This window comes from Durio zibethinus, chromosome 11, assembly GCF_047325235.1.
Source record: "Durio zibethinus cultivar Kanyao isolate XHJ-2024 chromosome 11, ASM4732523v1, whole genome shotgun sequence".
In the NCBI taxonomy this organism is placed as follows: domain Eukaryota; kingdom Viridiplantae; phylum Streptophyta; class Magnoliopsida; order Malvales; family Malvaceae; genus Durio; species Durio zibethinus.
Window position 1 is genome coordinate 9,099,133 of NC_143172.1, and position 27,136 is coordinate 9,126,268.

At 31.5% G+C, this 27,136-nt stretch overlaps 1 non-coding gene across 1 annotated transcript; it reads right to left on the reverse strand.

Moving 5' to 3' along the window:
• Positions 1–3,890: 3,890 nt before the first annotated feature.
• LOC149516034 (small nucleolar RNA R71) lies at positions 3,891–3,996 on the reverse strand. The gene has a single exon (XR_016346768.1). It is a non-coding gene; the product is annotated as a small nucleolar RNA R71 (small nucleolar RNA).
• Positions 3,997–27,136: the final 23,140 nt, after the last annotated feature.

The following is a 27,136-nucleotide window of genomic DNA, read 5'->3' on the forward strand; positions in this document are numbered from 1 at the left end:
GAAGACCTTTTCACCTTTTTGGAGTTTTATAATATGCAAGCAGAGTTGGCTTAAGGCCAAGTTTTTAGTGCCTTTGACTTGGCAAAAGAAGAGATCCAATTTTGCTTCGCTGACCTGAATCTCGACCTTTTTGAAGTCAAGCTTGACAATATTAACTACTAGGAAACCTTTGTTACTGAGGCCATCAAAGATGAAAAAGATGCTGAACCTAAGGCCAAGGTTAATGCTGCTCTTAAGGTTGAAGTTAGGGCCAGTGAGGCTTAAACACCCATTGAGGAGCAAAAGGGAGAAAATGAGGAAGATGAGGCTTATGAGAGATTTTTTTTTTCTTTTGTGATGATTTTTTGTAAACTTTTGTTGATGATTTTATGCTTAACGTTGAGATTGGCTTTTTGTGATCTCATTAAACTTTGTAAAGGCAAATTTTTTATGAAGTGTAAATAGATACAATTTTTGCACAAGTCTTAATTCAAAAATTTTCTTTCAAACGAACGTAAAGTAATAAAATAAAATAATATTTTTTAAATTAACTTGAGAATCTGTATTAATGGTCGAGCTATCAGCTCAGCACGATATTATGATCAAGGTCTTTTCATGAGTTATGAATAAGCTTTTTGAGATTAGCTTTGCAATATTGTAAAAAAAAAATTTTGAACCAAACTAAGTGGAAGACATTGAACATTGGTTATTCAAGATGGATGATACAAATAATTTTAACCACACATAAATTTTGAACAAGGTTGGAGCTTTATTTAGCTTAGGAATGGAATCATACAAATAATTACAAGTGTGTGCTTGACCTTGTGTCCTTCATTGGTAGTAGACCTTAAGGTTATCCATATTCCATGTCCTTAGACTAAGATTTTGATTCACATCTTGTAGCTTATGGGTCCTATCATGGACAACTTCTTTAACTATGTTGGAGCCCTCTCAGTTCGAAGCTAATTTTTTCACTTTGGTCATTGATTCTTAATATTTCTACCTTTCTGAGCACCAGTTTATCCTTCTTTATATGTTTTCGTTAGACCATCTTGTCGTAGAAATTAGATACTTTTTGTTGATAGGCTACTATTCTAGTTCGGGTTATATCTTTCTATTCTTTGATCAAATCCAAATTGGCTCTAACAGCTTCATTATTTCCCTTTTTAGCTTTGAGCTTGACTTAAAGACTAAAAAGGCTGATCTCCACAAGCACCATAGCTTCTATTCCGAAAGCTAGGTTAAAAGGGTTTCTCTTGTAACTGATTGCACTAAAATTTTAATTTTTTTATGCTTATTTTTAGTGCAATCTTCCTTATATTTTAGTTTGTTCCTTGCAAATTATGGTAAAAATATTCTTAAATGCATATTTTTCTCATGTATATGTAAAAATGGAGAAAATGAGAAATTTTGGTCGTACTGGATACATTTTAGAGGATTTTTGGTGTAAATAGTGAATATGGCCTAAAACTAGTGTTATTAAGTTAGATTGCTTTTGAAGGAGTTTTCTTAAGCTTTTTTTCCATAAATTTTTTTAGCATTATTTCCAACATTTTTGTAGTGATTTTATTGTTAAATTTGCTTATGGAATACTTAAAATGTTTTTAGTAAAAAATGAAAACATACATGCATGTAAGAGGCTTAACAAGGAAAAGATAGTACGTTAGTGGCATGGAATGCAACCTTCATTTGCATAAGAATTGGGCATCACATTTTGGTATTCAAAGAAAGACTTCAAGAGTTGATGGAATGGCACTTTGGAAAGCTCCTATTGGCTATAAAGTGGACTTTTTGGCATGGCAAAAATGCATGAAAAGAAGCTTGCAAACCAGTGAAAGGTTTTAAAGCCAAATAACCATGCACCAAGTGCAAAAGCAATGAGGAAAGAAATCTCTAGAAGCTCACCTTATTGTAGATATTTTGAAGAGCTTTTTTGAGGCTCCGTTCATCACTCACCGGCCTATAAATAGGAATGGAGCCAACTATTTTAGGGAGACTTTAGCTTAGGATTTTATTTTTCTTGTTTTTTAATTTCTACACTTTCCTTTACTGCATTACTTTCTTAGCAAACAAACACCCCTTGATCTTCATGTTTTCTATTGATTTTGATTGCACTTTCATATTTCTTCAAGTATTTTTTAGCGTAATTTACGATTTTGGCAATGAAATTTGCAAATTTGGTCGATTTCTAGCTCAAATATTCAAGTTTTCTTGCTGATCTCAAATCTATTTCTGTATTTTCACACTTGACCTAGTTTCAATGTTTTAATAAGACTCAATCATTTCAAACTTGTTTTTGCTCCAATTTTGTCACAACTTTTTAACTCATTACCCGTCAACAAAGTAAAAAATTAGAATCAAATTGGTTCCCAATCAATTGAAATCATGGAGGCAATAAAGATTAAGGGTGAAATTCAAATTAGAGCTTAGTTGTTCTCTTCTCTAGGCAATTTGTTTGATCTTTTAAAACTTTGATCTCTTAGATTCCCAATTTTTTCTTTGATTTGAATTAAAATTGTTGATTTAGCTTACCTTACCTTAGCTCATTTCAAGTTCATTCTCCCTTGAAAATTTCAAATGTAAATTTTTTTACATTGAATCAGTAGTTAATTAGCTAAAGTCAGTTTTTGTTTTGCACTTATACTTGTTGATTCTTGTAATTCCTTCCAATTTTTATTCTCAAATTTAGTTTCTCATGTTGTTTCTTCTATGTATTGTTAATTTTCAGTTCATATTCATTTGATTTTAAATGAATTAAATCCAAATTTTTAGTTTGAAATTCTAATTTTTAGATTTTGCTACACTTTCGATTTTCATGTTCTAACTTAGATTTGGCGATTTTTTTATTACTTGCATTTCAAATCTGTTTTTACTTTAAATCATGTTTAGTTCATTGCATTTTGATTTACCTACTATTTTTTAACTTTATTTTATTTACATAGTTTACATTTTACAATTTTAAACCATACTATACTTGTGTTACATGCTTTGGTTGATTTTATTTTTTTAGTTAGTTTAATGTTTTTCTTTGTTTGATTAAGCCAACTTTAGAAAGGTATGGAGATAATATGTATTTAGCTTAGAAATTTCTTTACCTGATATCTATGGGATGATATCTTGACTGAAAGGTCACTATTATTACTTGTACTGCCTGTACACTTACAAAGTTTACCTAATCAAGTTTTTAGTGTTGTTGCAAGGAATTAAGATTTAAGAGTCATAAGTTAATATCAACCTTCACCATACTTTTCTATAGATTAGTTCCCTTTAGTTTACATACCTTAGGCTCAAGCTTAGGCTTCTTTCGATTTTAGGTGTACATATTCTAGATTCCCTTAGTTGATCATTTTTCTTCCTTAGTTGTACATACTTAGGTTTCCATTTTTAGAGTGGTTCATTAGATATATTGTTCTTATGGCCCATATATGCACTATGTTAGGAATCATGAGTTGATCCCTTTAGATCTTGAGCTTAAGGCTATTCATAAGAGGATTATGAGGGAAAGATAAATTGATCCTGCCATCACTAGGGCCGAGCAAGACACTAGAGTCCTTAAGGATTATGTTGTGCCCAATCTTCATGGTTTTCAACCTAATATTAGGAGGCTAATGATTCAAGCCAATAACTTTGAGATTAAACCTGTGTTTATCCTAATGATATAACAATCAGTGCAATTTAATGGTCATTCGAGTGAAGATTCTAATGCTCATCTTTGGGATTTTTTAGAGATTTGTGATACATTTAAAAAGAATGATGTTACTAAAGATGCCATAAAACTTAGATTATTTCCATTTTCTCTTAGAGATAGAACCAAGAGTTGGTTAACCTCAATGCCACCAGATTTCATCATCACTTGGGATAATTTAGTGTAAAAATTTATGGCTAATTTTTTTCCTTCGGCCAAGATGGCTAAGCTTCATAATGAGATTGCTACATTTCCCAGCATGTCTCGGAGATCTTGTATAAGGCATAAAAAAAATACAAGGAGCTCCTGAGCCAGTGTCCACATGATAGATTATCGAAATGGCTAAAAATTCAGATTTTATATAATGGATTAGTGCCAACACTAGGACATTTTTAGATGTTGCATATGAAGGTATTTTGATGAGTAAGACTTCTAACATAGCATAAGCTTATTGAAGATATGGTGATTAATAATTGTCAATCGTTTAATAAGAGACAATATTTGAAGAAAGCTTTAGGGGTGTATGAGATTAGTAAGTTTATAGTGATTAGTGCTAAGGCAAATTGTCTAGCCAAATTTATAAAGTCTTTACATAGTGAGGTTACACCCTCAGAGTCAAGTCCTAGTCATTTTAGGTTTACTCATACCCATAGTTTCTTAGCTATGTGTGATGTATATGGGTTAAGACACTCGAGGTAGTCATGTCCAAGCACCCATCCATAGAGTATCTATTATTTAAGACATACCGTTAGGTAACCAAAAAACTTTTATGTTCTCACATATGGCCCAGTTGGAGGAATAACTTAGTTCAATTTATCCAATCTATCAAGAACCATAGTAGTCTCAATATAGTAGACCATCTTACCTTTTGGGTTTCTAGCAGCCATCATATCAGTAGTAGTAACACCTACAGCACATACCTTCATATCCATCTATACCACTCTTAGAGAAGAAGACCTTGGTCGAAGATTTTTTAAACTTTTTTATTTAGGCTCAGACTTCATTCATGCAAAACTAAAATATTATGTTTCAAAACCAATCCACGTCTATAAAAAACTTAGAAACCTAGATTAGTCAATTAGCGACCCTTCTTAGTACCTAACCACAAGACACCTTACCTAGTAACGTAAAGCTTAACCCTAAGAAGAAAGAGAAAAAGCATTGTAAGATAATCACACTTAAGAGTGAAAAGCAGTTAGCTAGTGGCCAGGGCTCGATAGCTTCTTAGGATGTGGCAAATAAGGAGTCTAATGATGATAAGCCTAATAGAGACCTAGCTCAAGATAAAAAAAAAAAGGTAAAAAGAGGAAAGATGAAGGTGTAGTCCTTATTCATACCCAATTACCATAAACACCATTAGATAGTGCTTTACGAAGTTCATCTAAGCCTGCTCCTTCTAAAGTTAAGTCACCTAGACTTTATATTTCTTTCTCTCAGATGTTTAAAAAGTAGAAGAAGGAGAAGCAATTCTCTAAATTTTTTAAAGTGTTTAAAACTTTGCACGTTAATATCTCATTTATAATTGCATTTAAGCAAATATCTACCTATGCAAAATTCATGAAAGACATTATCTCTCGAAAAAGAATATTTGAAGATTATGAGACAGTTGCACTCACTTATGAGTGCAAATTTGTTATTCAAAAAGGATTGCCTATGAAGCTTAAAGATCTTAGTAGCTTTACCATTTCATGTACTATAGATAGTATATCTTTTGATAGTGCCTTGTGTAACCTAGGTGTTAGCATTAACTTAATGCTTTAGTCTATTTTTCAGAGATTAGGCATAAGAAAGGCTAAAACCACCTTAGTTACTCTGTAGTTGGCTGATAGGTCACTAAAATACCCTAGAGGGATTGTGGAGGATGTCTTGATTAAGGTAGAAAAATTCATTTTACTTACTAACTTTATGGTTCTAGAGATGGAAAGGGATCGTGAAATCTTGATTATTTTAGGGAAACCTTTTTTAGCTAGTGCTAAGGCTTTGATTGATGTGCAAAAAAGAGAATTGACCACGTGAGTTCAAGATGAGAATGTTACTTTTCATGTTTTTAAGGCTTTACCATTCTCTAGTTATTCTATTGAATGCTTGAGAGTAAAGGTATTTGGTGAAGTGATTCATGATGTTTTACACCTGGAGCTCCTTGTTTCATATTTTGAGGACTCTTGTGTAATCGAAAAAGTAAAAGACATGGATTTGAGTGAGGATAATGGTGAGATATTGATAGCTTTTACTTTTTGATTTGCACTATCTTTCAGTGGTAAGCCTTCAGTTGATCCTGACACTCTCCGTAAAATGATTAGACTTTCATATTTAGATTCACTAGATTATGAAACACTTTATTTTGATGATAATTATCAGAGTCCTGCAAAGTTTGGGGGTAATGGTTTAGTTGTTATTGATGGCATATCCTTTTTAGTTGATTTACCAGTCTTTAAGCACTTTCAATTTAATCATACCTATTATAATTTTTTTAGAAATAAGGATATGGATATGATATAGTTTATGTTGATGATAGATCGATTGACTGGATGCCAAAACCAAAACCCACTTACCTTAGTCCTTCTAGGTTGAGGTTGAAGGTTTTCTTGAAAAGTTTATAGCTACTTTTGCTTTCTCACATTATCCACCATTAGACCATATTTGTGATAAATGGTAAAGAAAGAGGTCTTGAAATGGTTCGATCCAGGAATTAAGTATGGAGTGATTACTATGAACCTATAGGGTTAAGTTTGTTCTGATAGTCCAGTTTTTTACTTTAAATAAAATGTTTCTTGGGAGAGGTAACCCGAGCTTTACATTTCATGTTTTGTTCATTTACTTATTTTGTGATTTTCATGTTTTGCTTATCTTTTCTTGTACATATTGATGTAGTTTTTTTTATGTATAGTTGTTTTTTTGTTTTGTAGGATGAATAAGAGCTTAATAGGAAGCACTAGTTTGGCCAAAGCTTGGATGGATGATTCGGTCACCATGCCTTCATGATGATAAGGGAGTTTCTTTATTACTCTATTTTGTGCTTTATTTATTCATACTTACACATTAAGAACAATATGTTGTTTAAGTTTGGAGGTATGAGAAAATTGTTCAAATTTTAAAAAATTCTTTTGAATTTTTCTTGAATTTTGCCTTAAAATTGAGCTTGAGTGGTGGTAGCTTGAATGATTATTATGCTTTCTTTGATTAGTTTTTCATGAAGCCAATGATAGGTAGAAATTGAGAATGAATATAGCTTTAGAAAAAGATTGAATAGGAGTGAAATATGAGATGATACTTACGTTTAGTGAATTCTTGAATATGGTATTCATTTATGAATGATATCTTAAACATTGAATTACATTTTTTATCTAGTAATGATTATGTGAGTATGAGATTTTTTTGCATTAGTCTTTAGAGTTGTGTTTCATGATTCTGGAATTTGTTTTAATCATTTCTCAAGGTGAAATCCTAGAGGACACATGATTAGGGACATGTATAGGTCATCTTTGGATCATTTGAGCCTTTTGAGCCATCCTTGATATAATATTCCCATAGTTATCCCATTTGAGCCCTACGATACCTTTTCTTTGTTTTGAAACCACATTACAAGCTTATAGCCTTATTTTATATATTTCTTATCTTTTTGATCTTTTGCCCTATATGCATTAGGACATTCATGCACCATTTGTGAGTTATGCATTAGTAGGGAGGAAGGGTAGAGCTTTGAAAGAGAATGGAAAATTGAAAAAAAAAAAAAAAGAAAGAAGAAAAACAAAAACAATAAAGTGGTGAAAAAGGAAAAAAAAAGAATAAGAAAATAAAGAAAATTTGGCAAAATCAAAGTTTGGGAGGTGATTCATTAATCAAGTTTATGAGCCATTTTCTACCTTGAGAGCTCAATGATGAATGATCCTTGACATATGTTGCATTGTTAGGGTACTTGAGCCTAAATGACTTTTATCATACCTTGATCCTAGCCTTACATTGCAAGCTTATGAAAGTCCTAAATGATCCTTGGTCATATGTTTATCTATATTAGTGGAGAGAGATGTAATAAACAAGCTTATGGAACATGAGCGCTTTATTGATCCTTGTTATTAATGCTTTATGTTTTGTGTAACATTACTAGATTTCATGCAAGGATATGTGAGAGGTGTTGCTTACTTGTGGAACCATAGTTAGGAGTGATCTTAGCCTAGCTAGATTCTTGTATAGTAGCACTCATTCATGATTTTACTTTAGTTATATCCATTGATCAATCTATGAGGCTTTCATGTTTAATGAAGCATTGAGAGTACATGATGATTCTTACTTAATCTTGTTGTGTTTGAGGACAAGTGAAAACTTAAGTTTGGGGTTTTGATTGCACTAAAATTTTAACTTTTTTATGCTTATTTTTAATGCAATCTTTCTTATATTTTGGCTTGTTCCTTGCAAATTATGACAAAAATATTCTTAAATGAAATTTTTGCTCATGTGTAGGTAAAAATTGAGAAAATGACGAATTTTGGTCAATTTGGATACATTTTGGAGGATTTTTTGTGCAAATTGTGAAAATGGCCTAAAACTAGTGTCATTAAGCTAGATTGCTTTTAAGGGAGTTTTCTTGAACCTTTCCTTCATTAATTTTTTAGCATTATTTCTAGCATTTTTCTAGTGCTTATTATTGTTAAATTTTCTCATGGAATACTTGAATTTTTTTTGTAGCCAAAAATGAAAGTATAGATGCATGCAAGAGGCTTAATAAAGAAAAGATGTTGCACTAGTGGCATGGAATGCAACCTTCATTTGCATGAGAATTGGGCATCACATTTTGGCATTCAAAGGAAGACTTCAATAAGTGATGATATGGCACTTTGGAGAGCTCCTATTGGCTATAAAGTGGATATTTCGGCATGACAAAAATGCATGAAGAGAAGTTTGCAAACCAATGAAGAGTTTTAAAGCCAAACAACCATGCACCAAGTGCAGAAGCAAAGAGGAAAGAAGTCTCTAGAAGCTCACCTCATTGTAGATATTTTGAAGAGATTTTTTGGGGCTTCATTTACTACTCACCTGCCTATAAATAGGAGTGGAGCTAACCATTTTAGGAAGACTTTTATTTTTCTTGTTCTTCAATTTTTGCACTTTCCTTTACTGCATTTTACTTTCTTAGCAACAAAACAACCCTTGATCTTTATGTTTTTCTATTGATTTTGATTTAACTTTTACATTTCCTCAAATATTTTTCAGTTTTCTTTACGATTTTGGCAATTAAATTTGCAAATTTGGTGGATTTCCAGCTGAAATCTTCAAGTTTTCTTGCTGATCTCAAATCTGTTTTTGCATTTTGGCACTTTACCTCGTTGCAATGTTTTAATTAGAACTCAATCATTTCTTACTTGTTTTTGCTCCAATTTTTTTTGACAACTTTTAAATCATTAGGCGTCAACATATAAAAAATGAGTATCAAATTCATTCCCAATCAATACAGTTAATTCTTGCAAGTTGAGGTTAAAATCCTAGAGGCAGTGAATATTAGGTGTGCAATTCAAGTTAGAGCTTGGTTCTTCTCTCTTCTAGGCAATTTGTTTGCTCCTTTAAACCTTTGATCTCTTATATTTACATGTTATCTTGCTTATTTTCATTTTTTTTCAATTTTTTTCATGTTTTTTATGGCTGTTTGGATTAATTTTGTTGATCATGCTCTGTTTTCTGCTTATTTACACACTGTTTGGATTCTTAGTTTGTTGAGCTATTTTTTTTCTTATTTTGCCGCCAATTTTTTGTTTTATTTTGTATTAAACTTGTTGATTTAGCTTACCTTAGCTCAGTTCAAGTTCACTCTCTCTAAAAAATTCCAGATCTAAATTTTTCTCCATTGAATCAGTAGTTAATGAGCTGAAATCAGTTTCTGTTTTGCACTTTTACTTGTTGATTCTTGTAATTCTTTCCAATTTTTGTTCTCCAATTTAGTTTCTCATGTTGTTCCTTGAAAGTACTGTCAATTTTCAGTTCATATTCATTTAATTTTACATGAATTAAATCCAAATTTTTAGTTTGAAATTCTAGTTTCTAGATTTTGCTATACTTTCAATTTTCATGTTCTAACTTAGATTTTGCAATTTTTTTTATTGCTTGCACTTAAAATCTGTTTTTACTTTAAATCATGTTTAGTTCATTGCATTTCAATTCACCTACTATTTTTGCACTTTATTTTACTTAGTTTACATTTTGCAATTTTACACCATACTATACTTGTGTTACATACTTTGGTTGATTTTATTTTTTTAGTTAGTTTAATGCCATGTTTTTCTTTGTTTGATTGAGCCAACTTTAGAAAGATATGGGGATAATAGGTATTTAGCTTAGGAATTTGTTTACCTAATATTTATGGGATGATATCTTAAGCGAATGTCACTATTATTACTTGTATGGTTTATGCACTTGCAGAGTTTACTCAATTAGTAGGAACTTTTGTAGTCATCCTAAGGGCCCACAATACTTTAGGTAGCTCATCAACTCACTTGCTTGTAGCTTCATCTAATCGCTTCTTAAAGGATTCAAGTATGGTTTTATCGGCTGCCTTAGCTTGGCCATTGGGAGATGTGTGACCAAAGTGAATCTCAAATCAATTCTAAGATTAGAGCATCATTCTTTGATCCTCAGATTATCAAACTACTTCCCATTATCTATTATTATGGACCAAGGTAGGCCAAATCTACAAACTATGTTCATCTATACAAACTTTTTCACCTAAACTTTAGCTATGGTAGCTAAGGCCTCGACTTCAAGCCATTTGGTGAAATAGTTAACTACTACCAACACAAATCTTCTCTACCCAAGACTGCGTTGGAGGGACCGAGGACATCCATTCCCCATTGCATGAAAGGCCAAGGACTGATGATGGGAACTAGCTCAGTTGATGGTAAGTGTTGTATGTGTGTAAATCTCTAGCACTTATCACATCTCTTCACTAGGTCGATTGCATCTTTCCTTATGGTCGACCAATAATACCCTTGTCTAAGAACCTTGTAAGCCAATGATCGAGGTCCGAGGTGATTGCTATATATCCCCTCATGGATTTCTCTAAGTACAAAGTTTGCCTCCTCTTAATATACACATATTGGGTAGAGTAAACTAAATGATCTTCTGTATAGTCTCTTATTGATCATGGTGTAGCTCAGATTTTGTTTTCAAAAGGTTTACCAATTGTCAGGTAGCCTTTTATTAGTATCACCCATGACTCTTTTTTTTTTATTTGGTTGATCGATTTCTCATTAATACTCTTTTTTGCTAACTCTTTTACTAGAACATGAGTTGAGCTATTGATCATTATTCCCGATGCCATTTTAAATAGTGAATTGAGCAATGTATTTTTTAATCTCAGTATTTTTCTTATATTAGCATTTACGAATGTACTCAAATATGCTAATACTTTACCTTTGTGCTTTTTTCTTCCTTTTTCTTGGGCTTTAAATTTTTCATTTATTTGGTAGACAACTAGTTAAGAGTCGTTATACACAACAATGTTCTTCACATTCAACTCGGAAGCTAGTCTTAAGCCAGCAATTAGTGCCTTATATTCAATCTCATTATTTGAGGCTTTAAATCCAAACTTCAAAGCATACTGAAACTATAGTTTTTAGACTGATCAAAATTGCCTACCCTACTTCTCTGATTAGTGGTCGACCCATCCATAAAAAATTTCCATTTTCTTCTTCTCTTATTTTCTCAGCCACTTTGATTTGTTCATCAGCTAAGGTTGAGGTGCATTCGGTGACAAAGTCCACTAGTATTTGTGATTTTAAAGCCTACCTATGAAGTATGTCTAGGTCATATTCATTGAGCTTTACTATTCATTCGTTCAATTTGCCTGATAATTATGATTTTTATAAAATTGCTTGAATGGTTAGTTAGTCAAGATGTTGATTTTGTTAGTTTGAAAATATGACCTAAACTTCTTGGCTGACGTGACAATGGCATTTCTCTATCCTAAAGCAATTCATTTTAGACCTTATCAAGACTTTGTTTATAAAATATATAGGCCCCTATCTTTCTTGCTCTTATTTGACTAATACGAAGCTATAAACCTAGTTGGCTGCAGTTAGGTATAAGTACGACACCCATCGGGTCTCAGCTTAGAGAGGATAGGTAGAGAGGAAAGAAATTGTTTGGGCTTTTCAAAAGCTTTTTTGCACTGAGGTGTCCATTTAAAGTCTAAAATATTTTTAAAAATTTTAAAGAATGACAGGCACTGATCTGTTGATCTGGACATGAATCTACTTAAGGCAACAATTTTTCTTGTTAATCTCTATACCTCTTTAATTACGATTGGTACTTTCATGTTAAGGATAGCTTGAACTTTTTCAAGATTTGCCTCTATTCCCTTTTTATGGATCATGTAGCCAAAAAATTTTCTTGACGTGACTCCAAAAGCGTATTTTCTCAGATTGAGCATCATATTATATCTTCTAAGGGTATTGAAGGTCTCCTCTAGATTAGTGAGATACTCGACTAAGCTCTTGCTCTTCACAATCATTTTGTCTATATATACATCAACATTTCGATCAATCTAATCCTTGAAGACTTTATGAACCAATGGTAAGTTGCCCTAGCATTCTTTAAACCAACGAACATTATTTTATAGTAATACAGCCATTTCTCAATGATGAAGGCTTTTTTTTATTCATCTTTTTTCAACATTTTGATTTGGTTATAGCCAGAATAAGCATTCATAAAGTTAAATAGGCCATGCTTGGCACTGTCGTCAACCAGTCAATTTATGTTAGGTAATGAAAAACTATTTTTTAGTAAAAATTGGTAAAGTCTATGCAAATTCTAAATTTTTTACTGTGTTTTTTTACCATTATAACATTGGCAATCCGGTCATGATAGTATATCATAGACCTAAGGAGGAGTCCTGAATCCTATATTGAATATAAAAGAAAAGTCATTGGGGTATATAAGGGTTCACACCACCTCTGTCTTGTAAGGCACCTTTTGTAGGATAAAACTATGAGGCTAAGGGAGCTAGAGCAGAAATATCACACAAGGGTGTGAATCATGGCAGGTAGGCTGATTTAGGAAATCGGATGAGTGCATGCTCGGGTCCTGGACCCGTGCGGGTTGGAGCTTAAGTCTCAATCCATGACAAGTGGTATCAGAGCCAGCCTTAAATTGTTCGATCCACGCCAAGCACCTCGAGGAAGGTAGGCAAGGTGGCTAGGCTTCGTGACGAGAACATCATGAGGTTAGGTGAGAGAGAATGTCACGGGCCTAAGGAGGAGTCTTGAATCTTACATCAGACATAAAAGGAGGGTCACTAGAGTATAAAAGGGTTCATACCATCTCTTCCTTGTAAGACACCTTTTGTAGGATAAAATCGTAAGGTCAAGAGGGCCAGAGTAGATAATACCTCACAAAAGTGTGAATCGTGGTAGATAAACTGATTTGTGATACTGGATGAGTGGATGCCCGGGTTTTAGAGCCATGCGGGTTAGACTTTAAGTTTCAACCCATGACAAGTGGTATCAATACCAGCCCTAAATCGTTCGATCTATGTCAAGCGCCTTGAGTGAGGTAGGGAGGGTGGCTCCATGACGAGGGCGTCATGAGGTTGGGTAGGGGAAAATATCACAAACCTAAGGAGAAGTCTTGAATCCCACATCGAATATAAAAAGAAGGTCACTGGGGTATATAAGGGTTCACACCACATCTGTCTTGTGAGGTACTTTTGTAAGATAAAATAATAAGGCCAGAGGAGTTAGAGCGAACAATACCTCGTAATGGTGTGAACCGTGACGGGTAGGCTGATCTAAGATAAATGATGAGTGTATACCCAGGTCCTGGAGCCATGCAAGTCAGAGCTTAAGTCTCGACCCATGACAAGATACACATTTTTATTTCAATAATACAGAGCATATTTTTAGTAATTTTCTTGTACTTTTATTTCTCTCAAACTTACGCATTTTGCCTTTTACATTGTTCTAGTACCCATACACTTGTGTTTTAGGTTGACTTAGGCTAGAATGAGGTGATTCCAAGCCTAAGGTCGTATGGATTCTGAGTCTAAGGTTAGAGCCGGTGACAATTAGTATCAAAGCCAGCCCTAAACTATTCGATCCACGTCAAGCGCCTCGAGAGAGGTAGGCAGAGTGGCTAGCCTCTGTGACAAGGGCGTAACGAGGTTGGATGAGAGAGAATATCATGAACTTAAAGAGAAGTCCTGAATTTCACATCAAATATAAAAAGAAAATCACCGGGGTATATAAGAGTTCACACCACCTCTACCTTGTGAGGCACCTTTTATAAGATAAAACAGTGAGGCCATGGAGGCCAAAGCGAACAATACCTCACAAGGGTGTAAACCGTGGTAGGTAGGCTGATTTGGGACGTCAGATGAGTGCATACTCAGGTCTTGGGGCAGCGCGGGTCAGAGCTTAAGTCTCGACTAGTGACAAGTACACCTTCCTAATAAAGCCTTCATTTAACAATTTGTTGACCTCTTACTCTATTACCTTTTAGAACCTTTTACCTTTATAAAATGAAAGTCTTATTCTTTTGTCGAACTAGTTTCATGTTCAAATATGTGTGTAGTCGATGAACCATCACCTCAGGATATATCCTCAATATATCATATAGAGTTTAGATAAATAGGTTGGTGTTATTTCTTAAGAGTTGGATTAATTATTTTTTGTGATTGAGTTTTGCCCCTATTTACATGTATTTTTTTAAATTATTCTCTTAGAATGGCACAGAGATGAGGTCCTTTACTGATTTTGGTTTATTATTATCAACCTCGAATCGTTGATTAATAATTTTTTTTTGTTCAGTTAGGTAGGGACTGTTTCTTACAAGAAGAATGAATCTCAACGTAACTATTAGTTGATTTGCTATTAGCTATATAGTACGCAATAGAAAAGAAAAGTTAAACAAAATATAGATTTGTATTTCTTTAATCGACTTAAGATCTCAGTTCTATTGACATGTATATATGCCGACTTAAAAGCTCAACCTTTGTAAGATCATTCAAAAATTGTAAAACTATTATAGCATGTACAATTATGGAGCTTAAAAGCTCAAAGCAGCTTAAGAGTGCTTTTTTTTCTTTTCAATTTAATGTTACTTCTTACCAAGGCTATCTTACTTTACTTTTTCAACTTCCTTGGCCTTCACCCTAATTATATATGTCTTTTTTTAGTTCTTTGGCTTTGGTCGAACTATTAGTTTGCTTCCTAGTCCTACCTTTCATCGTTGTCACATAACACTACTATGCCATGGACTGGTCTCTTAACCTCTCCAACTCCATTTGGCATTGGAAATTTGATATTTAGATTAAGAGTTGAGCCAATCAATCTTATAACATACCAGCTAAGTTGGCCTATGATCATGTTGAATGCAGAGGGAACATCCACTACCATAAATTTTATAATTGAGGTGATGCTTCTTGGCTTAGTGCCTAATGTGATTGGTAGCTTAATGGTTCCCTTTAGTGACACTTGTTCATTTCCAAAACTGATCAATATAGTAGTGAATGACTTTAACATTTTTTCTTTCATACCCATCCTTAGCATTGTGGCATAATATAGCACATTCATTGAGCTCCCACTATAAAATAAGATCTTTCTCATCATGTGATTGTATACCATAGCAGTGACCACTATTGCATCATTATGTGGGAATTGAATCCCTTCTAGATCTCCTAAGTTGAAGGAAATTGGCTTGTCTTTTTTATTTTTATCTTTTTTAGCTGAGGACCCTATGGCCATTACTATTCCTTGGTCATATTTCCTTTTGGCCAAAGTAGAGCTACCTTCAATTATAAAATTAATAATGCCCGTAAAAGGGCTTATTGTTTATAGCTCAACCTTTATCTTCCTACTCTTACCTTTAATCACCACCTCTATTTCTTTCTTATCTATTCTCTTGATTTTTTTGTACCATTTCTCTTTTATTAACCCTTCTGAAATTTGATTGTCATGACCTTACCTTGCTTGGTCTATAAATTTACCTAAATGGCCTATTTTGATCAAGCTCTCTATTTCATTTTTTAGTTTGACGTAATCTTCAATATTATGGTCGATGTCTCTATAGAAAATACATCTCTTTGTAGGATCTTGATAGGTGTTATGCCTAGTAGTTTTGGCCATCTGAGCTCAGAGCCCCTTTTTATGTGCATCAAAATCCTCTCTCTAAAGGTATTCAGTGTAATGTAGTTTTTTTATCTACCCAAGCTCCTGGTCTTAAGATACCCTTGTCGTTTCTCTCTTTAAAGGAAGATCGCATATTTTTTTTCCTTTCTTTAGGTCGATGAGTAAGGATGAGTCCCTCTTATCTTAGCTTTTCATTGTTACTTCAACATTGATGTATTTTTTTATGACAAATAGCATGTTAACTAGTGTCTTTGGTGATTTTAGGGACAGTGTAAGTTTTAAATAGTACTCTCTATCACTGATTCCACTGGTCAAGGGGGCAACTATAGCAATTTTGCTCTAAATCTTTTACTTAAAAGGCTGTGTTAAAATGCATGATGTAGTCTTTTAAAGACTTATTTTTATCTTGGTGGATTGACATTAAGTTAAATGAATTTTTTTTATTTTTTTACTGTAACAAATCGAAATAAAAAAGAATGGCTAAGCTCATTAAATGTGGTGATTAACCTTCGTTTTAGACTACAATACCAAGACCAAGTTGGTCCTCTGAGTGTTGTAGCTACCCTTTACATATAAAAGCCTCATCTACTTTTTACAGCATCATATTAGTTTGATAAAGGCTTAAATGATAAAAAAGGTTAATAATACCATCATAGGTCTCAAAGTCAACATCTTGAACCTTTTTGGGGGCTATGATCTTATCGATTTCCTCAATAAAGTGCAAGGTCTCTAAAAATTTGAGCTCATCCTTGAATGTTATAGCTTATCCTTTCATCTCTTTTTCCACAGCCATCATCCAAGCTTCAAGGTCCTTGTTTGGTTGAGGCTTAGTGGCAATTGGTTTAGGCTGTTAGATCGTGGCTTGTGTACAAAGATTAGTGTGGTAGTGGCTGATTAGGGTGATAGGTTGCTCTTTTTCGTTTGAGGCTAAGAAAGCCTTAGCGTTGTCATAGCTTGGCTATTTTTCTGTAAGTACTCTTCTAGAGGTGATCAGGTTAAGTACTTTAGAGGTCTATAGGGGATGGTAGGCTTTGGATCATTTCTGTAAGGGATTGAAGTTATTGGTTTAGAACTAAAAGCTACTTCATTGTAGAGCTTACTTATGCAAGTCTATCTAGTTGGCTAGCTTGGGTGTATAGAAAAAAGAAAAAAGATGGGTAAGTATGGGAATTTTAGACTTTTTGAATGTTACCAAAATACCCCTATTTATAGTTGAAAAGTGAGGAGTTCTGAACAGTTTAGGTTGCCTAAGGTTAGTTCTTAAGTCAGAGGTGACCTAAGGCGGCCAAGCTAAACTGGACATTGATTGTCCACTCAGAGGGTAATAAGTCAACATTAAGGTGGGTTCGCTAGGCAAATTGGTGAAGTGGCTGAGTTGACGTGGCATTGTAATATGTAGCTTAGTCAAAAAGTCTGAACTACCCCTAACTATCTATTAACAGCTTCTTATAAAGAAAGATGACCAAAATACTTTTTAAATATAAAAATGCCCCTTACAATAACATAAAAAAGATTTTTTTTTAATTCTTTATTGTCATTTTGTAGTAATGAAACGCATTTTGTTTTCTTAACTCTTTTTAGTTTGAGAAATTATTTAGTTTTCATTTTTTTATTTTTTAAAAAATAGTTTTTGTTTTTTTATTTTTTGTTTTCTAACAAATATATTTGGTGAACAAAAAAATTATTTTCTAAAAACATAGAAAAAGTAGTTATGTTATTAATGCATGTAATTATAAATATTTAAATATATTCATCCATCAATAACATTTAAAATATTCAAATATGGCAGGGGGATTCTTAACTTGCAAAACATTAAAAAAAAAGAAGTAATGACCATTGTTTATTTTCATAATTGAAAATATTTTTTTACATTTGATTTTATTTTTATTTTTAATTATCAAATATGTTTTCATTTTTTATTTTTCAAAAGTATAAAAATAAAAAATACCTCTGTTCTCCAAAATCAAAAACTAATGAAAAATGAAAAATGGACGTGAGAATGGCCAGGTCAGTTATCCTTATACAAGTACAACACATTAAAACAAACTGAACGAAGGATTATGAGGATATGATTAGCATCTTCTCTTTAAATTTTGTACAATGATAGAATAATAGGATAGGATTTATACATTCAATATAGAATGGATTTAGGCCCTTAGTCCTCCAATACTAAAAGCCTTTTTCGTATAGTACAGCAAATGGGCTCTAACTATTCATAGGATAATGGATTACTATAAACCATACACGGTCTTCGACCAAATGTGTTCCTGACTCTCTTAATTAAAATGGGTTACTTCCTTTCCTTGGTGCTCCTTAAGACTTAATTAAATAAATAATTATACTAGTAATTAATAATTTGTAACAAGTTAGTCTAAACATTTTATTTTATCATAAATGATTCGAATTTGCTCATTTTTTATATTTATTTAATTTGAACGCTTTAATTTGATCACTGTACTTAAATTTTTTTAAAATTAATCATGTTCTTTTAAAAAAAAAAATTAAAAATAAATAAATTATTGAATCTTTATCGTATCTGACAAATTAAAATAAATTATTGTAAATCGTGTATTCGAAATAATTTCAATAAATAATTATCGATAAGATTCGAACTCAAAATTTTTTCATAAAAAAAGATAATTTTAATCGATTAAACTAACAACTTATTAATAATGTTCAAATCATTTTATAAGAATACCCAATAAAGACGCTTAAAAATCCAAAGTGTAAATGTAAAATTCAAAATTCTCTTGAAACTCAAATTTATTATTAAAATTGAATTAATTTAAAAATCCAAAAAATGAAGAAAAAAAAGCTGGAGGATTGTGCTTTGTACGATTGCCACTCTGCACGCTGCCTGCCCTCCTACTGCCAGCTTACTTTGCCAAGCAACCTCTTCTTACACAGCATCTCCCTTTCCTTTCTGATCCTTCCAGTGATGCCAATGGGTATATAAAACTGCCAAAGAATCTCTTACTATCACCAGCTTTCACCACCAATCCACCACAACCAACACATTCGGCCACCACTACATCAGCCTCCACTACCCTCACGTTGTGTGGTTCCTACTAGTCCCAGCACCGAATTTCATTCGGCCACCGCTACATTAGCCTCCACTCCTCCCCATGGTTTGCGATTCTTACCATCCCCAACACCAAAATTCAAGACTGAGACCTTTACCAACAACCACTCAAACAATCCCTAAACCCATTCGACCACCACTGAAACCAACCCCCACGACACCAATTTACCACCCTCTGCTTCTAGCCAAAGCTACTAGTTGAAATCACCCACATCCGAAAACATCTCCTGCCAGAGCCAAAACCACACTGACAGCCCACGCCGATACCTACCCCATACCCCCAGAAAGTCCCAGTAACCACACCGAACCAAGATTACCCCCCCTGCCATTAACAACCACAAAAAAAAACACAAACAATAAACCACATCCCTTCTTGGGAACAGTAGCGACAACGACAAAAAAATGAAATCACATAAACGAAAGGAGGGGAGCTTTGGTTTTGACGGTTTTAGAAGGTTTTGGAGCTTTATTTTTTGTGGAGAGGAAGATCTTGGGAAACGAAAGAACATATTAAGAAGTGGTAGCCATTGGAGCAGCGAAGATAAGGTTTTTAGGTTGAAATCGCCGGTTTTGATCCCAGATCTAGGACAAACCGTTTAGCTTCGTACAAAATCAGCTAGAAAGTGGAAAGAGGAAGAAGAAAGCTTCATTTGAGCGTTTTTTGGAGGCCAAACGGCGTCGGTCGCCAGCGACCGGTGGGGGAATGCGGTGTCCAGCGCGGCCGCACAGCTGCCGGAATCTGGGTTGTTTTAAAAGGGGTCGGTCAGTTTTGGAGATATTTTTTAAGATGAGAAGTTTTTTCTTTTCTTTTTTTTTTCTTCATTTAAGAGTAGGAAATGATTTTCAAAAAACCTTTGGTTTTACAGTGAGTCCCAAATAAAAAATCTGTTGATCCGACCTTGTTTACTAGCCCCGCCCAACTCGTGAAAAAGACCGGCCCGCTTCAACTTGTGCTCCCAAGGCCCAAAAGACTTTGACCTGGTGGATTGGGCCTCAAGCCGAAAGGCTTGTTGGATAAATTTCTTCATCCTCCATGAATCATTTGCTTCAATATTTATTTGTGTTCTAATGTCTTATTTTTATGCAAATAAATAAATAAATAAATAGTAAATTAATATAAAAATAAATTGATATTTTTAAGAAAAGCCAATAAAATTATTTTAAAGAAAATAAAGTAAGAGATAATATTTTTAAATGAAATATAATTTTTAAAATCATACCTAAATATAAGAGAATTTATGTAATTATTTTTCATAAAAAAATATTATCCTTTTTTTTTTAATTTCTATATATATCTCAAATGAAAATTAATTTCTTAATTTCACCTATATATTTGAGAGTTAAAAAATAATAAATAAATAAGAATAAATAAATATTTTAATACAATAAATACTATTTTCATCCTAAATAAAGATCTATTTAAAAAAATATAATTACATGTATCATTTTATTTACACTTGTATTATCATAAATGATTTTATGCATTAATAATAAATATGAAGTGACAAAATAAAAAATTTTTAAAAATATCCTTTTAAATAAAAAAACTTTAGAAACTTGACCTACATCGTGGGAATTCAAATCATATTCTTTTAAGGAATATCATTTTTGTTTTTACCAAAATTAATCTTCAAAATTTGTTTAAGTAAATGATTAATTTTCTTAAATTCTGCTCAAATATTGGAGAATTAAAGAAAAGTTTTCAACACAAAATTAAATGACAATAAGTAAAATTTCTTTTATCACTAAATGTTTTTTGAAATAAATGATAAAAGATGAAAATAGAAAGAGGTAAAATTAAAGATTTATAAGATGAATTAAATTGGTTGTATTTTATTATTGTCAAAAGAAATATAAAGTAATAAATTGTTATTTTTGAAAATTTCTTTTTAGAAATAAAAATTAATATTTCGAAGTAAAAATAATTCTTAGAGCCCTATATAAATATTGGAGGGCTTCTTAATAAAGTAATATTACACTAAATTTTGAGGAGTATTTATGAGAGTCTCAAGTTGAGGAATGTTCTTTGAAATTTTGCTTGGATATTAGAGAATTTAGAAAATATTTCGAAACTAAATACTTTCATTTGTCTTAAACAAAAGGTTTTTTCCTAAAAAAAAAGAAAAAGATTTTGGAAAAATAAGTGAAATTAAGGGAATTATTTTGAATATTTAAATTAAGGCCATTTTATATCAACATGAAAAGATAACATATGATTAGTTAATATGTTTTTAAAACGGGCGCGATAGGTCTATTAATTTTTCCTTACACATAACCGCACTCACAAACTCAAATTTTTTTTCGCAAACCAAATGAAAATTATTTTTTTAATAAGTTTTAATTAATTTTAAAATCTTATTACGAATATAAATTTTTTTAAGTGACCAATCACATCTAGCTAAAAATATTTGTGGCTGCTCTCAAATTTGTTTTCGCAAACCAAATGAAAATTGCTTTTTTAATAAGTTTTAATTAATTTTAAAATCTTATTAAGAATATAAATTTTTTTATGTGACCAATCATATCTAGCCAAAAAATTGGTGGCTGCTTTCCTTGTTTTGATTTTTTTTAAAAAAAAAATTCATCTAGTAGTCCCTAAAAGGGTTATGACAGTGTGGTGACTTCGCTAAGGACTTTTTTTTTTAAGTTGAGCCATTAGTTAATCATGTATTATCCTAAGCTTTGATTTAATGATCTTAATTAATATTTAACTTTGATTTTCTTAATTTTGACTTTCTTAAGAAAAAATGTTTTACATTGCATTTATATTTTGATTGTGTCATTTATTTTATGTTTTTTATTATGTTTATATATATATATATATATATATATACACATACACACATACACACACACACACACTTATATACGATTCTTAATAAATGTTCAGACATTTAGGATAAGAGTTGTAATGTTATTAAATGTTGGCATTTTTTTTGCACACGATCACATGTGCATTTAGGGACGGCAATCAAGCCCGTCCTCGACGGGTTTTGGCCCGACCCGACCTTATAGGGTCAGGTTTTTTTTTTTAATTTTGGGTTTCTGGTCGGGATCGGGTCGGGTAAAATTAGGTAACAATCGAGGTCGGATCGATTCGGATATGCCTAAAACCCGATCCTACCCGACCCGACATTATTAAAAAACTATTTTTTAATTAATTAATTAATTAATTATTTATATATATATTTATATAATGATATTTTTAAATATTTATATTTGAAAAATAATATTTTATATTTTAAAAAATAATATTTTATTAATTTTAGATCGGGTCAGATCGGACACGATTTACATATGATCGAGTCGGGTCGGGTCAGGTTCGGGGCGAGCAAAACCCGTCCCGAACCCGACCCAATGCCATCCTTATATGCATTACATGCATGAGTTCTATACTTAGGCTCTTACCTTTTTAGGAAGGGGTAAAGTACCTATGCTTTTATGAGGTGAATACCTCTACAATGGCTAGCGAAATACTTTTACTTAGATTGAATCATTTTTCGTTTATATACTGTTTTGAGTGAGGATTAGGGCATCTTACTAGTCTATAATGGACGATGATGTGAGAAATAATTTAGGAATCTTTAGATGTAAAAATCTCAACCAAGCATATAATAAACCTTAGGTGACTAGTCTTAGATAAGGCCATGCCATTCTTTTTGTAAAAATTACTCGATTAGGACACGTAAAGAATATTTTGATACAATCTTTTTATTTAGGGGTGATAATAATGCAAAGAAAATTGACATTTTGAAAAAAATACGAAAAATGAAAAAAATTCTTTCAATAAATATACTTTTTTGACATATTACTCATTTTAATGGTTGTCCGAGATTTGCACCTTAAAAATATGTTTTTAGAAATTTTTTTGTATTTTCCTAAAAAAAAAAATAATGAAAATAACAAAAAATTCAAAAAAGAAGTTTTTCTTGATACCTTTGTCTTAATGACCAAATAAAAAGCAAAAGCATGAAAAAAAAGGAAAACATGTTTGAATGCTGGTCATTTTATGTGTTTTTTTTTTTATAAGAAATATTTTCTTAAATATTTATTTCTTTCTATGAAAAAGATAAAAGAAAAGAAAATTTCAACTTTGAGTGTCATTTTATTTCTTATGGTCATTTTCATAATTCTTCATATTTAGAAATAATAAGGTTATTGAAATAAAAAAACTACAAGTATACAGGCCAAACAAGTAGTAAAAGTGACCTTTTGGTCGGAATGTCGATTCCTTAGGGATTAGGTAGAAATTTTTAAGCTAAGTACTAGTTATCACCCTACCCTTCTTAAGCTGGTTCAATCAAAGAATCGACATGAAAATTAAGCTAATCTAAAAGAAAAAAAATCAAATAAAGCCATCCATTATGTAAACTAAGTAAAATAACTAAATTAACTTCTTAACAAAAAAATTCTAAAAATGATCAAAAATTAATCAAAACATCTTGAAAATTAAAGAAAATTGTAACCTAACTAAGAATAAAATGGAATTGAAATGAGAATTAAAAGTTGAAAATGCAATTCAAAGCAATATTACAAAATTGAAAAAAATGAAGCCATTATGAACATAAATCGAAAATCAAACTAAGAAAATTCTAACACTAATAAATTAAACTATATGGAAGTGCTATAAAAGACAAAAACAATTAATGAATGAAATGAGGAATAACAAATTTGGAGTGAAAATTAAAGAACTAATCGCAAGCTATAAGATAGAAACAAAAACCAGGCATTAGGTACAAAGCTAGACAACCCAGTTGTAAGAGAAATTTCTAAATTTAATTCATGTAAGACTAGGTTAATATGTATTGAACATTAAAGAACAGTAAAATAACTACAAGAAAACTTGAATTGAAAACCAAAAACTAAGAGAAATTGTAAGATTTAATGAACAACCTAAAATAACTGAAACTAGTTGAAATTTGCAGAACTTGATTTCTAGCTACTGTTTTAGATCTATTTAGTGCAAATTGAACTAGATATGAGTTGAAAATTTAAAGTTCAACTAAAGAACAAGATGAAAAACTAAAGAAAATATCAAAAACTGAAGAGAAATTGCATTAAGTAATCAAATTCCTCTAAATAGAATTGGCGCCAAAGCCGAATTTTGAATAAATCATAAGTGAAAAATATAGATCTAGAATTTTCTAATGAACATGAACTTAAACTGAACTAAAGAAAGATTCAACAACAAGTTTTCTATATATTTAAACAAAAAATTTAAAGCAAAATAAAAGAAAAATAACTCAACCAACTAAGAATCCAAACAATGCACAACTAAGCAAAAAACTAAGTATGCACTACAAATGTAATCCAAATGGCAATCAAATGTAAATAAATAAATTGGATCAAGCAAGAATAAAAAAGTAAACAAGTAAAACTAAGAATTTATAGTGAAAAGAAAGCAAACAAATTACCACGGAGAGAGAAGTTCCATGCAAAAATTGATGGATCATGTCTGGCCTACATATATCACCTACATCTAGAAGAAACTTTCAAGCTTGATCTGGAATGTTGTGATATGAGTTTGAAGTTAAATTTAAACTATGTTGTAGGTAAATAACTTAGGAAACTATAAAAAAAATTGAGCAAAAACAATGAAGATTTGATAGAGATATGCTTTAAAAATCGTAGGTATGTCATAACAGGCAAATTTAAAAATAAATTTGCATATCAACAAGAAATTAGTAGATTTGAACTAGAAAACAAATGTAAATGCAAAATTTATTAAAAAATCTGAAAAATAACCAAAAAGCACTTAAGAAACAGTAAAATTACAATGAAATTCAAAGGAAAAATGCTAGAAATAAAGTGTTTGGAAGCTAAGAAAGTGTGAAGTGCAGAAAGAAAAGTGTAAGAAAGTAAAGGGAAAAAAATTTTAAATCCTATACTAACTCTTCTCCTATGGCCAGCTCTCTCCCCCTATTTATACACAGAGGGGAGGAGTTTAAGGTCTAAAAAAGTCCTAAAATGTCTCCCAACAGAAAGGCTTCTAGAGCATTCTCTTTTTCTTAGTGCTCATGATTGGCACATGGTAAGTGCTTGGCTCTTCATGTCTTCAACAGATTTGTAATCTGAATTCAAGTGTGTTTGCTAATCCATCAAGTCAATGTAATAGCCAATCACAACCCCTTAAAATGCCACATCAACATTTTTCTTTGGTGATTCTTGAAGCAACTTGTGAAGCCTCATAAATGCATGATTCTTCCATACAAATACATGGACACTTCCATTGTGCCTTTAAAATTTTTTTTGGCAAAAATTTTCAAACATTCTATGAATATTTTTATCCTACAATTTGCTACAAAAAAATGAAAAGAATAGTAAAAAAAAATTGCAAGAAAATTTAAGAAAACACCATTAAAGTCAGTTTTGCTTATGGACACTAATTTAGGCTATTTGCATAAATTATACCAAAAATCCTCCCAATTTGTATCAAAATTGACTAAAATTCCTCATTGTCATAATTTGCACCTACACATGAGAAAAATGTGCATTTAGAAGTAATTTTGCTAAAACTTCTAAGGAACAAGCCAAAATATATGGAAAATTACAATAAAAATGAATATGAAAATACTAAAATTTTAATGCAATCAAACCTCCAATCTTAAGTTTTTGCTTGTTCTCAAGTAAAACAAGATTGAGTAAGAATCATCATATATTCTCAATGCTTTATTCAACATGAATGTCTAATGGATTGATTAATAGATATTATAGACACCTAATTTTATCTTGGCAAAATTTCAGCTAGTTGTGAAGCACTTAAAATTTAACTTGATTCAACTCCAATATTTTCTCAAGTTTCTAAAATCAAAATTTGAACAAATTTGACCCAAATACCCCAAAGTTTACTCAAAATAAATCTTGTCAAACTTGGCCAACAAAGTCAATATTAGACAAAATCAAAATTGGCCAAAACTTGGTCAAAATGGATAGAACCCGACTCAATCCTTAAAATTCACAAGCAAATTGGATTTAATGTGTTTTAAAGTTGAAATTTGAGATTTTTAAAACAATAAAAATTTTGATTATACTTTGAAATGTGTAAAATTACTAAAATACCCTTATGGGTATTTTCATAATTTGGCTTTCTCAAACCTTTTGTAAAAATTTTCATATTATAATTGAATTTTTTTAATTATCTTTTATACATTGAAAACCTGAATCACACCTTGAAAGGTGTAAAATTACCAAAATGCTTTTTAGGGGTATTTTTTGTAATTTGACTTTCCTAATGTCAAAATTTTTTAAAAAGTTTCAAATCAAGGTTTTATAATATTTGATGATTTTTAAAATTTTAAAAACCTTAATTGTACCTCAAGAGATGTAAAATTAACAAAATACCATTTATGGGTAATTTCGTAATTTGACTTTTTCAACGTCAATTTTTTGTGAAACTTTTCATATCATGATTTTATAATATTTGATGATTTTTGGCACATTCGGAATCATAACAGTACTTCAGGAGGTGTAAAATTATTAAAATACTCCTTATGAGTATTTTCATAATTTGACTTTCTTAAGGTTAAATTTTCATGAAAATTTACAGATCTTAATTTTATAATATTTAATAATTTTTGGTACTTTAAAATCCAAAAAATGAGCACAAGAACATTGATTTATAAGAAAATGACCTAAATATTGAAAACTTTGTACTATGAGCAAAATTATCTTTTTATTTGGTTTAGAGGCTGTAAAAATCTAACTTTTACAATGAACAATGTGAACCATTAGATTTCATATCGAATCTTAATCCAATGGTTAAATATTGCTATTTGAATTAAAAACTAGGGAGGAATTTTGACCTTTAGATGAGATTTGATGCTAAAGCCTTGGTTTAATCTTGGAAGATTTTTCTTTTTCTCTTGTTCTTCATTCAATAAGAAACATTTGCTGCATGAAAAACTAGAGGAAGGGGCTGAAAAAAAGTGAAACAGAGGAAGAAAATTGAGAAAAAAAAATCTTGGAAAAAATAGAGAGAAAAATCTTTATAAAAAAAACTTGAAGGTAGACTTTCCTTGTCATCTAGTTTTGCATTTTCATTCATTTTCATCACATTTTTCATTGCATTTTCATTATGTTTCATCCATTTCTTAGTTGATTTTTTTAAAGGTTTTTAGTTTATTTTCTTGTTCAAAGTTTGAATCCAACTCCATCCAATTAATTAATAGTTGGAGTGAAGTTAGAAAACAAACAAAAACAAAGCATTCCACCATTAAAAACCAAGTTAGAGGTTCAGCCAACCTCTCTTTCCACGGACAAACCTCCTCTTGGCTCCCCCTC